The 6,561-nt window shown below is 38.0% G+C and overlaps 1 long non-coding RNA gene across 1 annotated transcript; it reads right to left on the bottom strand.

Annotated features, from left to right (window-relative positions):
* Positions 1-497: 497 nt before the first annotated feature.
* On the bottom strand, positions 498-5,527 carry LOC139728116 (uncharacterized). The gene is made up of 3 exons (XR_011710788.1): positions 5,217-5,527; positions 4,077-4,312; positions 498-603 (listed from the first exon to the last, which is right to left on the bottom strand). It is a non-coding gene; the product is annotated as an uncharacterized lncRNA (long non-coding RNA).
* Positions 5,528-6,561: the final 1,034 nt, after the last annotated feature.

The following is a 6,561-nucleotide window of genomic DNA, read 5'->3' as shown; positions in this document are numbered from 1 at the left end:
TTTCACATTTAAAAAAAAATCTAGTATTTTAATGTAAAATTCTTGATCGTCTTGTTTAAATTAAAAATCAACAAGAAGTGCAGTTACTAAGAAACTCTTCAAAAAACAGTTTAAAATTTGGAAATGACACCCGGAGGTGTTAATTTAACACCATAAATGAGCACCGAAAATTTAACACCAGCTCGGTGTTCACTATTTAACACCGGACTTTTTGCAGTGTATGTCTATGTTTGTGCATTTTTAAGAAATGTGAAATAAAGTGAATTGAAATTAATCAAATGACATGATATCGAAATGTTTTGCCAGCAAATGGTCTACCCAAATCCTATTATATATATCATATCAATATATTGTATAAGCATTACCTGCTTAGTTTTGTATGTACTGCCTTCGCAAATTCAATTTGAAACGAAGTCTGGGTCAGCGGGCTGTAGACCATTTCAAGATGCACTATGTGTTAAGGTGTTCACTTACCTTTACGTGAGACCCATATAAGTAAATAATGCAACCGGCTCGGTGGTGAATTTCCTCCGCGGAGAGTAGAAACTCGACAGGAAAGTCTTCGACGATCACACTGCTTTCATGCCGTTTGTACTGTCGGGTCTGCACCAATGCAAAAAAAAAAAATTAATAGATACATGTCGATTGATGATTTGATATTGGCGTCGTCACTGACCGCCAAACTAAACTAACTAGTAGTCTAAATTGGCCCACATCCAAGTACTAGCATAGGCCTATATACACTGCAGTTGCATGGCAATTGTCATTGACCGCATGAAATGGTGTAACAAAGACGGCATCAAACATTGTCAACTGCACTAACATTAAATATGCTCTTGGTTGATTTTTGCCATGGACTTTACGATTTCTGTCAACTTGTAACTGGTAGTATCAATAGAAACAGCGCCCTCCAAAGCCATGATCGGCAATGAAACTGAAATAAAATTAATTTGCAGGGAAAAGTGGATAGGAAATCATGCTAAAATCATTACCAAAAAGCGATTTCGATCTTACACGATCCTTAGGGTTATACAAACTAGCAGTATTTAAAAAAACGTATTTTATCACTTACCCTGTGAGATCATTGTCAGTAACTTTTTTTTTTTCTGTAAACATTTAACCATTGCATTTAACTCAGTGAAAATATATACACAAGTCAATGTCAATCGGAGATTTTGCAGAGTGTTACATTTTGATATCCTACACCTTGAATAACATGTGGCTGCACTGTTGCCTTAACATTATGTGAAACGTTAACTTGAACATAGTTTTTTTTTTTTTTTTTAAGTGCGATTTTCACAAACCCCTATCTCGTTATGTTTTTGGTTAATTTTAGTCTCTACACCAAATTAAGTTGAACATGGTGCAACATTGCAGCTCAAATTGCTCACTAACATACTGAATTTTATGGTATATTCCGTGTGATGCCTTCTGTATAGAATGGATCTCCACAACAATTTGGGATATCATAACCAACAAATGTGAAATAGTGCAGTGGACATTTTGGGGAAAAAATGTTTACCTTACTGCTCCTGCAAATTGCATGAATAATAGTCTAATCACTTAAACATATCCCGGAAATGCATAAGAGGGAATGTTGTATTCGTTAAAAGATATTGAGAGTTTCTTTCTATTTACTAATTCTGTCAACTTGTAAACTTGAGTTTGATAAGAAATTGTTAAATAAGCTATCACTTCCTGGAGAAAGACTATTCAGCATGAAATTAATGGAGAAGGGAATCAAAGCAATGTAATACACTGAATGTCCGACCAGGCAAGTGTGCGAGAGACACTAGACCTGCTTCGATACCCGGTCGATCCGACCAGGGAGGTGTCACCTCCCTGATCCGACGATATGGTGCCTTTACACGATACTTCATAGTCTTAAGTTGGATAACCAGATATAATGTCATTTGTATATAATATGTATTTGGCAGCTGGGATTTACCAACACTGTTTTATTCGCTAATGATGAAGTTGACTAGGGGATCAAAGCGGATCCAAATCCACAATTCCAACTGTATTTTGCACTTTCAAATATCTCCACGAGAAAGCGGTCAAGTGAGTGACTTTATGTCTTTATTTTGCTTCGTTTTTAATACTTTAAGGCGAATATTTTACTGCGTTTGTTATAAACTCAAAGGTAAATAATGATTATCACATAATAATAGGCTTATTGCATTCATAAAGCGCTTTATACTGCTGTTTCTAAGCACACAAAATACTAAAAAACCAAGAACATTAGGACAATGCAAAACCAAAATTACAATGACAAAAGAAGAAAAATTACATGGAGATACAGTACGATACAGCGTTTATCAACAGTTGTGTGCTCCTTCAGGGGAAAAAAAATCACAACTGATAAGACAGATGGGTTTTAAGAAGAATTTTCAAATGACTCAATAAATGAGGCATTCCAAATATGAAAAGGGACTTTTTTTCCAAAAGGTGGGGGCAATAGAGGAGAAGGCTTGGTCACCATAACGGGTTTTTCTACGTGAGCCATGAAGTATAATTGGAGTGAGGAAGAATAACGGAAGGTCTGGCAAAAGAGGGACCAGGTTTTGAAAATACGTGAGTGTAAAATTACGTGTGATTTTGTACGTCAGAAGTAGGATTTTAAAAGTAATGCGGGAATAGGCAGGTAACCAATGGAGTGAGCGGTGAATAGTAGATGGCCATGTGTCCTACAGGGTGACTAATTTAGTGGCTGAATTTTGGCTACGTTGGATAGGGGATATGTGAGAAAGAGGGAGGCCGGCAAGAAGGGAGTTGCAGTAGTCCAGATAAGAGGAGACGATGGCATGGACGAGTCGCTGAGCTGATGAGTGATCAAGCAGACGCCTGATCCAGATCTTCCCTATTCTGTAGATAACCCAAGATGAAGATTTACAGATGTTTGTGATATGGTGTTTGAGAGTTAATCCTAACTAGGCCGGGCTATTTAGGTAGTTGATAGAGCCGGGGGGGGGGGGGGGGCTCCCAGGCCCCCCCCCCCCCCCCTCCAGATCTCGGCCGTCGACCGCGCGATCGCGACGAAAATTGGCACACACATTGCCTATGATGTAATCTAAAATACCATGAAGGTAATTTTTCAAAAAATCATCATTTATGCTAAATTATGCTAATTTATGCATGATAATGCATAAAATCAGACTAATTGGTATAAATCACAAAATAAAGCTCAAAACAGGCACATTTTTTGTTTAAATATTCTTTTTAGTGTCCTTAGCAAATGTAATTAAAAAAATTGTGATATCAGAAAAATTCTTAAGTATTTTATTGTTTTTTGAATTTCTTATGTATTTCTTTGTTTGTTCGACTTTATGTTTTTCATTGTTTATTCGATGAAATTTGTCCGCGACATCGCTCCGAACAAGAAAATATGTTATTCATTGATTTTAATCAATAAAACACCAAAATAATCATACTTTTATGAAATTTGCCAGTAAGCACAGTTTGCATTGAAATAGTACACGAATTAACGTTTTTGAGCAATTTTGGGTCTGACATGCATGTACATATTTATGCGTAACTTTGGAACCGCGCGCCCGGGCGTCGCAAATTTGGTGTCAAAAGATGAGGAAGACTCGAAAGAAAAAAGTCATGAAACGTCGCGGCGATAGCTTTTTGCGATTGCGATACATCGCGCGGAACGTCGAGGGGGGGGGGGGGGGGGGGGCCTTCGGAGCCCCCCCCCCCCCCGGCCTAGTTAGGGTTAAGTGTTTGTCCAAAGTAAAGCCAAAGTGAAGTGAAATACGTCTGAGTATTCCCGCTATTGCAATGTGCTGATACGGGAAGAATGGATTTCACCAGACGTCCTACCGGAGTATATACAGCAAAACAAATACGAATGACGGGTTTCGACCATGCTATTCGTCGAGAATGAATTGACAAATAAATCACTGTAGTGTGACATGTGCGAGTTGAACTTCTTCTTCCATGACGCTTCCTATTATCCTCTTTTAAGGGGGACGTTATCAAAACACACAACCTATTTTGCCCCTATTTGTCTAATTCGGCTTTGAGTTTCCCTATTGTATTTTTCATGGTTCCACGATATATCAATGACCTACCTCCTGTACTCCCTTGAAATCCTTGTAGAGACACACCTCAAACGGACAGTCGTCGTGATGCTTTTGAATCTCTCTCGGAAAGTAAACTTCGCAAAGCATTTTAAGGTGGCTCACAAATGATCTCTCACTAAACACGATTGTCGGCCATCCGCCGGCTAGTTGAGTCAGGAACACATCGAAGTGGTTCCTACGTGCAACGCATGAGTGAGATGATGTCTTCTGGCTTGCCATCAGTCCTTAAGATATCGGAGTGAAATTTAAAAAAAAAAATGATTATCAGATAATACTTCTACTTTGAATTATGACAATATAATAATAAAGAAATGATTATAAGAATTTAAATGTATTTCATTGTTAGCAGCCTCAGAAATTGTATCACTATATTTTACGAGAGATATTCCTTGCCGTAGTCCTAGGTCCTCTACCCGTCTGTGACCGCAATAAAATGACAACGAAACCCATAACTTCCAGATGGTTCCATATCTGGGGATATAACCTAGACCCTTAAAAAAAAAAATCCGCAGTCCCAGAGCTGTACTGCCAAGTTCCCTCTAACTATAGAGACAGATGTGACACCTCTTCCTATATATGTGTAAATACCATCGAACATACAAGAAAAGAGCCTGATGCCTTAGATAGTTCCATGCTACGTCAGGGAAGTAGGCTATAAGATTACGAGTGTCTTTTGCAAAGTGTCCACCTTTTGACAGAAACAGTTTCATTAGAGCTATTTTGTATAATTACATTGCTTGTCAGCGGACCTTCTCTGTCTGTAAAGGGCAATTCAATTGCCTTGCGTAGATTTACACATACATTGTTTTGCGTGATTTTTTTTTTAAAAATTAGGATAACTAACGTATCCCTATCTATGTCAAGGGCGAGAAGATTACAGTAACTTTTTTTTTGTTGGTCTTAATTGACCGTTATTCTATTTCACTGGGATCTTAGCATTTATCTGATTTGTGTGATTGCTGTGCTAATTTTCCTCTCAATTTTCAAAACTTTGTGATGGTATGAATAAATATATTTTCAGGATGGTATACAAATAGACATCTGTATAGTCCGTAAAATACAATTCCAAGACAAAATCGAAGTCAGCGGAAAGGGTGTAAAATATCAAAATCATTCAAGAGTCATTACCACTGCCATCACTCAAGTAAAGGGTTGTATCGACTTTGGAGGGGTCAGTCAGGACTGCACAGTGAGGGATCGTGAGGTGGACAGGTTTCAGAAATTTCAGCCCGGCTGGAGAGCACTTGAAGCCGCAGCTAACGATCATGTCGTCCTTTTGTAGTTTGAGGCTGTCTGCTTTCTCTGCGAGGAGGGTGAGTGTTATGACCTCACTAGCGCCCTCTGCCAGAGCTCCGGGAGGGATAGAGAGTGAGAAGCCAAAAGTTTCGTTCCAAAGTTCGCCTCCATTGTGATCGATTCTCTTTTCAACGCATATTGGATCCTCTGCTGCTGGTAAACGAAATGAGATTTATATCAAACTATACTGATCCGAATCGATTCCATTTCAATTGGAGGTGAATGCTTCTGACGTCAGGGAAAATATGGCAATTCAGAAAATTGTAAATTTCTGATTGTAAATGTAATTGTTTTGAAAGCCAAACGAACAGTGTTGAAAATACGTCTGTTAATAAAAGGTTGAATAAAGTTTTCCTTTACTGTTACATATTATCATATACAACTACACATCATACTTTTAAGGAAAAATAATGATGCCAAAGGTCAAAATGACTTTCATAACTAATGAGGTGAAATGTTCTATTCAACATGCCTTTTCATCTCCTATCAGGTGCAAAGCATTCATTTGATGTTAATGTGTCTATGATAGTATGATTCCTATATTATCCGGTGCTATGTTTTGTTTGAACAAAAAAAAAGATGAAAATAAATGAACTGATTTGAATCGATTCGAAATAAAGTGAAGTGGATGTTTAACAACAGTCACGTCGAAGTAATAATACAATTAAACCAGAAGCAACCACCTCGATAAAAGTGTGGCCATTAATGGCCCAATACATCTCAGGTAGCACTCTAATTCGAAAAGATGGATTAGAATAATGCTGTGATTGAAAAATAATAATACATTACAACCCTCTAAGCCCATGACAAATGTATTTCTTTCATCCAAAATTGAGTTGTTTTGCCAGTCTTCACTTACATTTAATGTGAACTCATAATGTTACATGTATTTCACTTAAAATCAGAAGAGAAATACAATGTATGGAAGCCCATTACATTGTATTAGTTGGATTGTGCATAGGGCTGGTTTTTCTTACCAATTTTTGGCTCAGGTCCGTAGGGCATGAGGGATTTCTTGGCGGCACGCACACTACCCCAGGGGCCTATTTCAAAATCAGAAACAAACATGTGTAAGGCTTATTAGTTGGCTTGTCATTTGGATCACTTTCGACAGAGAAGAATCATCTAATCTAAGAAGTATTGTGAGAACACTCCTTCCTCCAGGAGAGTAAGCTTG

Source organism: Diadema antillarum, unplaced genomic scaffold (genome assembly GCF_040938485.1).
Source record: "Diadema antillarum isolate AM-2024a unplaced genomic scaffold, OU_Dant_1.0 seq00000166_RagTag, whole genome shotgun sequence".
In the NCBI taxonomy this organism is placed as follows: Eukaryota; Metazoa; Echinodermata; class Echinoidea; order Diadematoida; family Diadematidae; genus Diadema; species Diadema antillarum.
The sequence above is the reverse complement of the archived record's forward strand: the minus strand, read 5'-3'. Positions and strand labels throughout refer to the sequence as shown.